At 38.5% G+C, this 8,894-nt stretch overlaps 2 long non-coding RNA genes across 2 annotated transcripts in view; one reads left to right on the top strand and one right to left on the bottom strand.

Annotated features, from left to right (window-relative positions):
- Positions 1 to 3,330: 3,330 nt before the first annotated feature.
- LOC102153750 overlaps positions 3,331 to 8,894 on the bottom strand; it is a 33,687-nt gene continuing 28,123 nt past the window's right edge. Inside the window, exon 4 of the long non-coding RNA XR_005383925.1 lies at positions 3,331 to 3,666. This is a non-coding gene — a long non-coding RNA (uncharacterized LOC102153750). The remainder of the gene's footprint in view (positions 3,667 to 8,894) is intronic.
- LOC119867512 lies at positions 3,352 to 6,787 on the top strand. The gene is made up of 2 exons (XR_005383926.1): positions 3,352 to 3,730; positions 6,474 to 6,787. It is a non-coding gene; the product is annotated as an uncharacterized LOC119867512 (long non-coding RNA).

The raw sequence follows: 8,894 nt of genomic DNA, 5'->3' as shown, positions 1-8,894 counted from the left end.
CCTTCCACCTTCTCCTTAGATCAGAATGACATATGTACTCATTTGGCCTGAGTATCTGTGAAATTTCCATGTCTGTGTGGATTCCCCATACACGCAGAATTAAATTATATTTTCTTCTGTTAATCTGTCTCATGTCAATTTGATTCGTTGCCAGCTAGAAGGACCTTGAGGGCAGAGGAAATCTTTCTTCCCACATTGGGGAAGGGTCAATTCATCCAATCATTTTTGAGACTAATAAAGAGACAACAGGCCCTAAAATGGAGTCACTTGTGCAAGACTGCATCACCAAACTGAGACTTCATTACTGACCTAACTCCAGTTTCAGCCTTTTCCAGGAATATAATCTTACCCAGTTGGTCTGGAATTTCCTGGTCAGCACTAGGGAGGAAATCTGCTTGATAGACCTCTGTCATCCTCCAAAGGAAGGTGACCTTGCCTGAAACAATCCATTCTTTGCTAGTAACATCCTTGACCCAACTATGTCTACCTATAAAAATCTCCCAATTTGTACAACTCTTTGGAGCAATTTTCTATTTGCTAGATGGAATGCTGCCCAATTCATGAATTGTTGAATAAAGCCAAATAGATCTTTACTCAACTGAATTTTGTTTTTTAACAAGGCAAAGAATAGGAATTTGAAGGGTCTGTATCTGGCTTTCTCATGGGTAAACAAGGGGGTGTCTACATACTTTATCCAAGGGGAAGGGTAGTTCTTTATAGGAGCCCTTTCTAGTAACACAGAAGGGTGGAGGATTTCAGGAAACAAAAGGTTGAGAAGATTAACCCTTTCCATTTTCCAGAAGAACAGGAATCAGGTAAAGTTCAGTGTTGTCAGTGATTACGGATTTTTAGATAAATTCAAACTCCAACCTTAGTGTAAAGAAATGATACATTATGTCCAGGAAGAAGTTGGAGTGCAGAAGCCCTGATTCCCAATATTGCAACTCACTCTTTTACAGAGGCTAAGAAATCCAAAGCCTCTCTGTACTACACAAGGCTCATTAACAAATGGATAGGGGTGGGCACTGATGTAACCTGGAGAGCATGTGCTCCATGGAAGGTGGGGAATGCTTCTGAGCTTTGTGTGTGTGGGAATGTGGGCCCAATATTGAAAGACCTTGTTTTCTTAATTTCAACAAGGGGTTCTGATTATCTGCTTGTTTATAATTCCACAAATAAATTTATTTATACAAAGTATCAAAAAATCTGATGGAAAACCAATTTGTTGTTAATTGAAGTATAGTTGACATCAATATTATATTAGTTTCAGTTGTATACAACATAGTGATTTGACATTCATACACATTAGGAAATGGTCACTACTTAAGTGTCATTACCATCTGTCATACAAAGTTATTATAATATTATTGACTATATTCCCTCTGCTATACTTTTCATCCCTGTGACTTATTTATTTTATAACTGCAAGTTTGTACCTCAGTTCCCTTCACCTATTCAGCCATCCTCTCACCTTCCTCTCCTCTGGCAAACCATCAATTTGTTCTTTGTATTTATGGGTCTGTATCTGTTTGATTTTGTTTGTTTTGTGTTTTGGATTCCCCATATAAGTGAAATCATATGATATTTGTCTTTCTCTGTCTGACTTATTTCACTTAGCATAATATCCTCTAGGTCCATCCATGTTGTCACCAATGGCAAGATTTTCAAGTAAAATCTCCTAATTTAAGAGTTGAAGTTATCATAAATTTCAGGAAAACACATCAGGAAAATGACAGGCTATCATTGCAACCTCTCATGCAGAAGTCATCCAGTTATGAACTCACCTGATCTTACTCCTTGAAACCACACATAAGGGCAGCCCAAGTGGCTAAGCGATTTAGCACCTGCCTTCAACCTGGGGTGTGATCCTGGAGATCCCGGATCGAGTACCACGTTGGGCTCTCTGCATAGAGCCTGCTTCTCGCTCTGCCCGTGTCTCTGCCTCTCTCTCTCTCTCCCTGTCTTTCATGAATAAATAAAATTAAAAAGAAAGAAAGAAAGAAAGCACCCATAAAGGAGGGCACAGCAGCAAAGACTGCAGGTTTCTTTTTCTTTTCTTTTTTTTTTTTTTAAGATTTTATTCATTTGTTTGAGAGAGAGCATGCACACACAGAAGGAGAGGGAGAAGCAGACTCCTCACTGAGTGAGGGAGCTCCACCCAGGGCTCAATCCCAGGACCCTGAGATTATGGCCTAAACTGAAGGCAGATGTTTAACCAATTGAGCCATCCAGGTGCCCCAATGATTGCAGGTTCCACAGAGGGGTTGACTGATGGCTTAGGGTTCCCCAGCTGGTAAATAGCCTCGCTTGAGTGGAAGCCAGCTCTCCATGACTGTGCCTGAAAATGCTGGGTACCACACACCCTCCCTTATAGTTCTGTCCCAAGTCTCCATTTCTATTAATAGAAAAATGGGAGGGGGTAGATGTTGTATGGGATAGTCATCATCTTTCTTTCTTTCTTTCTTTCTTTCTTTCTTTCTTTCTTTCTTTCTTTCTTTCTTTCTTTCTTTCTTTCTAGATTTTATTTATTTATTCATGAGAGAGAGAGAAAGAGAGAGAGAGAGAGAGAGAGGCTGAGCAACCCGGACTGCCCTTTTCTTTCAATTCTAATGTTCTGGCACCTTCTTTAATTCTACTTCTAATTCCACTGAGGAATTCAGCAGGTTTGTAAGTTATATCCTGGCTCACTCCTTTTAGAAAATAAATTTTTCATTATTCATTCTCAAGCTGGTCATCTGTTTTTTTCAGAAGCTGCTGTCTCTCCATGTGTAGAATCTGAAATGACAATCAGGATCTTAAGAGAGATGAAGGTGAAGAATAGGCCAAAAAAGGAATAATTATTTTATTGGCCAGCTGGCTAAGAAGCAAGACAAAAATCAGTTATAAATAACAATGGTTTTGAGTTAACTTTTCTCTTATCATCAAGATAAAACTCAGGTTGACCATGTCCAGAGATAGGATAAGGTTTCATTTCCTTTCAGTATCACATGGGTAACAATTTCCCAGCTGGTTATTCTATTTATCTGGCTCTTAAAAATATCCGCCGCAACTAGCCTCAGAAAGCCTCAGAAAAGATGGCTCTTCAAAAAGTACATTTCATCAAATGGGAGCTTTTCTTCCTTCCTTCCTTCCTTTCTTTTCTTTCTTTCTTTCTTTCTTTCTTTCTTTCTTTCTTTCTTTCTTTCTTTCTTTCTTTCTTTCTTTCTTTCTTTTCTTCTTTCTTCCTTCCTTCCTTCCTTCCTTCCTTCCTTCCTTCCTTCCTTCTTTCTTTCTTTCTTTCTTTCTTTCTTTCTTTCTTTCTTTCTTTCTTTCTTTTCTTCTTTCCTTCTTTTCTTTTTTAAGATTTTATTTTTAAGTTATCTCTACACTCAACATGGGACTCAAGCTTACCACCCTGAGAGCAAGAATCATACACTCCACCATCCAAGCCAGCCGGGTGCTGCCATTGAGAGCTTCGTGTCTTCTCTTGTCTTGTTATATTCTCTAGGTTCCTGTGAAAACTTTCAGAATTAACTGATGTAACAAGATAATGACATTAGCTCAAATGGTTTCTGTTTCCTCTTTACCGTGCTTCGCAAGGAGAATTTTATTTTTCCGTACTGCGTGAGCAAAGTTTGAGAATCTGGGAAGATAGCCAAGAAACATCGCCCTCTGAAAAAACAAAGGCTGTGAGAATAAGAAGAATGGCATTAACTGACCCTGTGGAAATAACACATTTAAGTGATGATGGGTAAGTGGGAAGCATTCCCCTAGAGCTATGTTTCTCAAAGTGAATTGTAAATAGAAACCTATTAGAAACAATTTCTGGATTAAATAATATTGAAACACATTCACTCTCATAGGGTTTCTCAGAAACTTTGATATATTGATGTAGATGGTGAATTTCGAAGAGAAGCTATAGTATGTAGTATTTTCCAAATGTATTTTACTATGGAATCATTTTTTGTACACTAATCAACTTTGGCAAGCTCTATACTGGAGTATTTTCTTAATTTCAACAAGGGATTCTGATTTTCTGCTTGTACGTATTCATATAAATAAGTTTATTTATACAAATAAATATTTATACAAGTATGTCTATACACACGGTTATTTATACAAATAAATTGTAACATGTCTCAATACTTACAGTTTGAGAAGGAGAGCTGAAAAGAGAATTAGACTAGGTGTTTCTCTCTAATGGGTAGGTACTAGTTTGTGAAGGCTGCCGTAACAAAGTACCACAGACTGGGTGTCTTAAACAACAGAAATTAATTTTTTCCTGGTTCTGGAAGCTACAAGCCCAAGATCAAAATCAGTAGGGTTGGTTTCTTCCTCCTTGGCTTGCAGATGGCCTCCTCCTCCCTGTGTCCCTCTGTGATCTTCCTTTTGTGCTTGTTTGTATACAAATGCCCTCCTTTTATAAGGACAACAGTCATATTGGAATGCTGCCTACCCTAAAGACTTTCTTTTACCTCAGTTACCTCTTTAAGGCCTCACCTCCAAAAATAGTTACACTCGGAGGTACTAAGGGTTAGGACTTCAACAAATGAATTTTGAGGGGACACGATTCATCTTCTAACAGTGGACTAGGAACATAAATTACCACAAACTGGCTACATACTCCCTTGAGATGATAACATTCTTTGCATCCCACCCCAGTCCTTCTGGAGCAGGCTTTTGAACCTGAGGTGAGCCTCAGAGGATCTTCCAACTGGGAGGAACCAGCTTCACAGCCAGACACAGTCTGTTTGACCACTCTATTTCCCAAGAAACCTAATACATTAGCCTGCTGCTTTGTGAGCTCATCTCTTGAAAGTTTGGTTAAGATGACTCAGTTTCCCTGGGCCTGATCACACCTAACTGGATAGATAAAATATGGTTTTTAAACTAGCTAAGCTAGGAGCTAGATGTTGTCCCTGCTGTGTCTCTACCAGGAGAGCCAAGAAAAAGGATTGATCTTTGACTGAGGGTCAACTATGTAGCAGGGGCTGTGTATAATAACAGCCCACGTGTCCTGAACTGTGTTGAACATTTTCCACCAGCATCATCTCAGCTATTGCTTACAACATCTCTTTGCGATAAAGGTACTATGATCAATCACCTCTGGATTAAAGATGAGGAAATTGAATTCTACTTCTGAAACTACTGATATAGTATATGCTAATTAAATTAAATTCAAATAAACTTTTTTAAAAGATGAAGAAATTGATTTCTAAAGGTACTTATCAGTTATATAGCTAGGATAAAATTTGAAGCTTCCAAATTATTAGCTACAATCATGCATATAGCTTATTGATCTCACTTGATTTGGGGAAAGCAAAAACTGTTCCTCTATCCTCTTATGTTCTGAAACGAGGACAAGTTCTGATTTAAACTGATGAAAGAGATTAACAAGAGAAAAGGCAGACAGATTTTATTAATATGTCTATATGCATGGGGACTTCACAGGAAAGATGTGAAAACCCAAAGAAGTGGTTAGATTTGGGGGCTTATCTATTATTTTAACAGAGAATCATAACTCGCAGAGAAGTGATTAGATAAAGGAAAGTGGTGTTTGGGGCTCTGGAGGACAGTAAAGTGTAAGTTGACTGAGGACTGTGCGGAAGACAAGGGTGGTTGAGTAAGATTTGCTATGCTGGGCAGCCCCGGTGGCACAGCGGTTTGGTGCCGCCTGCAGCCCAGGGCGTGATCCTGGAGACCCTGGATCGAGTCCCACGTCAGGCTCTCTGCATGGAGCCTGCTTCTCCCTCTGCCTGTGTCTCTGCCTCTCTCTCTCTCTCTCTCTCTCTGCATCTCTATGAATAAAGAAATAAAATCTTAAAAAAAAAAAAAAAGATTTGCTATGCTGGCTCCAACTCCAGGTGCCCTCTCCGATGATTATGCTGGTTCTCTTCCTGGGATGGAAGGGAGGAGCACCTTTACAAATGGAAATTTATGTCACTTCTGTGAAGGGGAATTTATGCCCTACTTTTAGGCAGAGAGGGAGAGGGCAGAGAGCTCTTCTTATGTCTGCTGTTCTTCAATTGCCTTTAGCTTAAAATAATAAAAATAAGTCTTATGCCAAAGTGACACATTTTGAGATGAAATATCTGGATCCCCTTCAGTTTCTACGACCCTTAGAGAGAAAGAAGGAAAAATGAAGGCAGCAGTTGTCCAGGGCTATATGATTAATAAGCAGAAACTAGACTTATAAATGGATCTGACTCCAGAAGCACCAGTATATGTACTATATAAATAAAATGTTTTAAGTAAACATTTTGTTTCAGAATGATTTTAGATTTACCGAAAAAAAAATCACAAAGATAGTGTAGAGTTTTCATATACTCTGCACCCAGGTTCCCCTATTATAAACATCTTACATTAGTGTGGTACATTTGTTATAAATAACAAATCAATATTGATATGTTATTATTAACTACAGTCCATCCTTCATTTAGATTTCCTTAGTTTTTTTATCTAATGTCTTTTTCCTGTTCCACGATCTCATCCAGGATGCCACATTGCAGCTGGTCGTGTCTATCTTAGACTCCTCTTGGCTGTATCAGTGTCTCCGACTTTCCTTGTTTTTGATGGCCTTGACAGTTTGGAGGAGTACCAGTCGAGTATTTTGAAGAATGCCTCTGAGTTGGGATCCATCTGATCTTTTCTCTGTGATTAGACTGGGGTTAAACGTTTTGGGGAAAGGCCATGGAGGAAGAGTGCCATTTTCATCACATCAGACCAACAGTCGCCCTATCGACACGACTTATCACCGTTGATGGATGTCAGGTTTCTCTACTGCAAATAAAGAGAATTTTTAAACTGCCTTTTCCTCCTGGTATTACTTCATTCTCACATTTCTGTACAGCAGGAGTCTCGAATCCTGTGCTTTTATAGTAACTCCATTGTGTTGACGTACCCTGTAGTGATTACTTGTCATTCTGCTATTCAGGTGAGGGATCCCGTTCTTGCTTTTGTCCTTTGTGAGTGAGTTTTTGTCCTTGCGTGTGCATGCGTGTGCATACGTGTGCATGTAAAAGGGAGTAAATGGCTTATTGGTGGTTTGTTAATTCATCTAAAGACTCTGCTGACCAGAATCTAAGAATTCTAAGAGGGCTCCAGACCAGTGTTTGAGCAAGTAACAAGCAGAAGGGTCTTAGTAAGTGACCATGCTGGGGCGTTGAGGGGAGATGAGATGATTAGAAAAACTTCCTGTGGGCCTCAGTTTTCTCAGTGATGAAATAAGTTTGAAAAGATGGATTCTGTGAATTCCAAGATCACTTCTCACTCTGAAACCAGGGATCTGTTGTCTGAGGGCAGGAAAATAAGGTGGGTTCTCTCTTCCTGTAACAACTTTATTTCTTTAGTTCATTAAAAGCTAAAGCATTAAAAAGAAGCCTGATTCCTAGTCTCTGGAGGTATTTCTTTGGCTGGAGTCTCTGGTTTAATGAAGATATAAACATTCTTGTGGGAACAGATCCCAGCTCGTTGCTTCGCCCACACTTGCTTCCGCAAAGAAACTACTCCGTTCATTCTCAGCCTCTGCTGTGTTTTCTACATCTTTCTTGCTCCTTTGCGTACAGCTGCGGTGAGAGAGACTTAAAAGGTTTATTGTTCATCCTCTAGGAGCATTTTTCTAAATCGAGGTGGAACACACTCAGTACATAATCCCCTTTCTGGCCAGAGCTGTCCTCATTTCTGCATTTATTTTAAGGTAAAAGTCAAAGTCCAAAATTTTTCATTCTTGCTTTATGGACCTGAGAAAAATCACAGTTCATTCTTTTGTGTCTTTGGTCCTTTGCCACAAAATGAAACCTTGTGGAATTTATGCCTTTTGTTTTTTTTTAAGTTTAAAAAATTAAATCCTATATGCTAATTCAATCACACTAAATACTGTATACTGTTGCAATATTTCCTTCTACAAAATACCCTAACCCTTTTCTATAGAACAATTAACTTTTGTAAGTTAGCAACTTATCCATTTTAACGGGCACCGAGCATGCTACATTTTGACTCCTGGTAGAAAAGGAAAAATCTAGGAAAATGTCATCATGCTCCAGTTTGCCTTGCACTCATTTCCCCTCTTTGGAAATGGAGAATTAAGGTTATTCTTCTATCAATTTTTCCTTGTTTTTCTGTAGCCCCATTTAAGGAAAAAAAAACTTTCATTTTGTGTGTTGTCAATTCCTCCGGGTTCACTTACATCAGCTTTGGCTGGGGTGATGTTTAAAACATTTCAGAGGGGTAAATAATTTATTTGAAAGCTAGTGGAGAAAGGCACTTAGAAAAATTAAACCAAGTGAGTGAATTTGAAAGAAAAGATGTTACTGGGAACCAAATAGCTTAAAGGCCAGGGAGGGATCTCCATTTCAAAAGCAAAAGTAAATGTCATTTAAGTCTTACCTTCATACATATTTTTTCATGACTCTTGTTTGAATGGATCGATACAGATGTAAATATGTCTGAATAAGTAAATATGTCTTTAAAATGTTGGCTTAAAGAAATTCTTCTAAGCTTTGCTACTGTCTTGTGACATGTTTATATCATATTACTGTTGTGAATAGTTTCACTAGCTTTTTAAATCACTAAATACCTTTCATGTCCAACTTGTACAAGTTCTCCAGGATTTTGCAAAAAATATCCTGGACTTTTTCTATATTTATTTTTATTTTAGACTCCCCATATCTTATTCTACTGTAATCATGTCTAGAACAGATTCTATTACATTTAACAAATTTTCCACTTTGTAGCAACTTTCATGGGGGCAGGGATCTGTCCTCAAAGTTTTTCAAGAAACATTCTTGTTGATGTGCCAGAAAAAGCCTGAGGTCCTGATTGAATGATTCGTCCCAATGCACTCAAAAGGAGGAGCTGAAGTAAAAACCAGGAGGTTTGTTGGATTTTTGTGAGCAATTAACCTTCACTGGGCATCT

The sequence above is a fragment of the Canis lupus genome, chromosome 34 (genome assembly GCF_011100685.1).
Source record: "Canis lupus familiaris isolate Mischka breed German Shepherd chromosome 34, alternate assembly UU_Cfam_GSD_1.0, whole genome shotgun sequence".
Taxonomy (NCBI): domain Eukaryota; kingdom Metazoa; phylum Chordata; class Mammalia; order Carnivora; family Canidae; genus Canis; species Canis lupus.
Note: the sequence above shows the minus strand (reverse complement) of the source record. Positions and strands in the feature narration are given on the sequence as shown.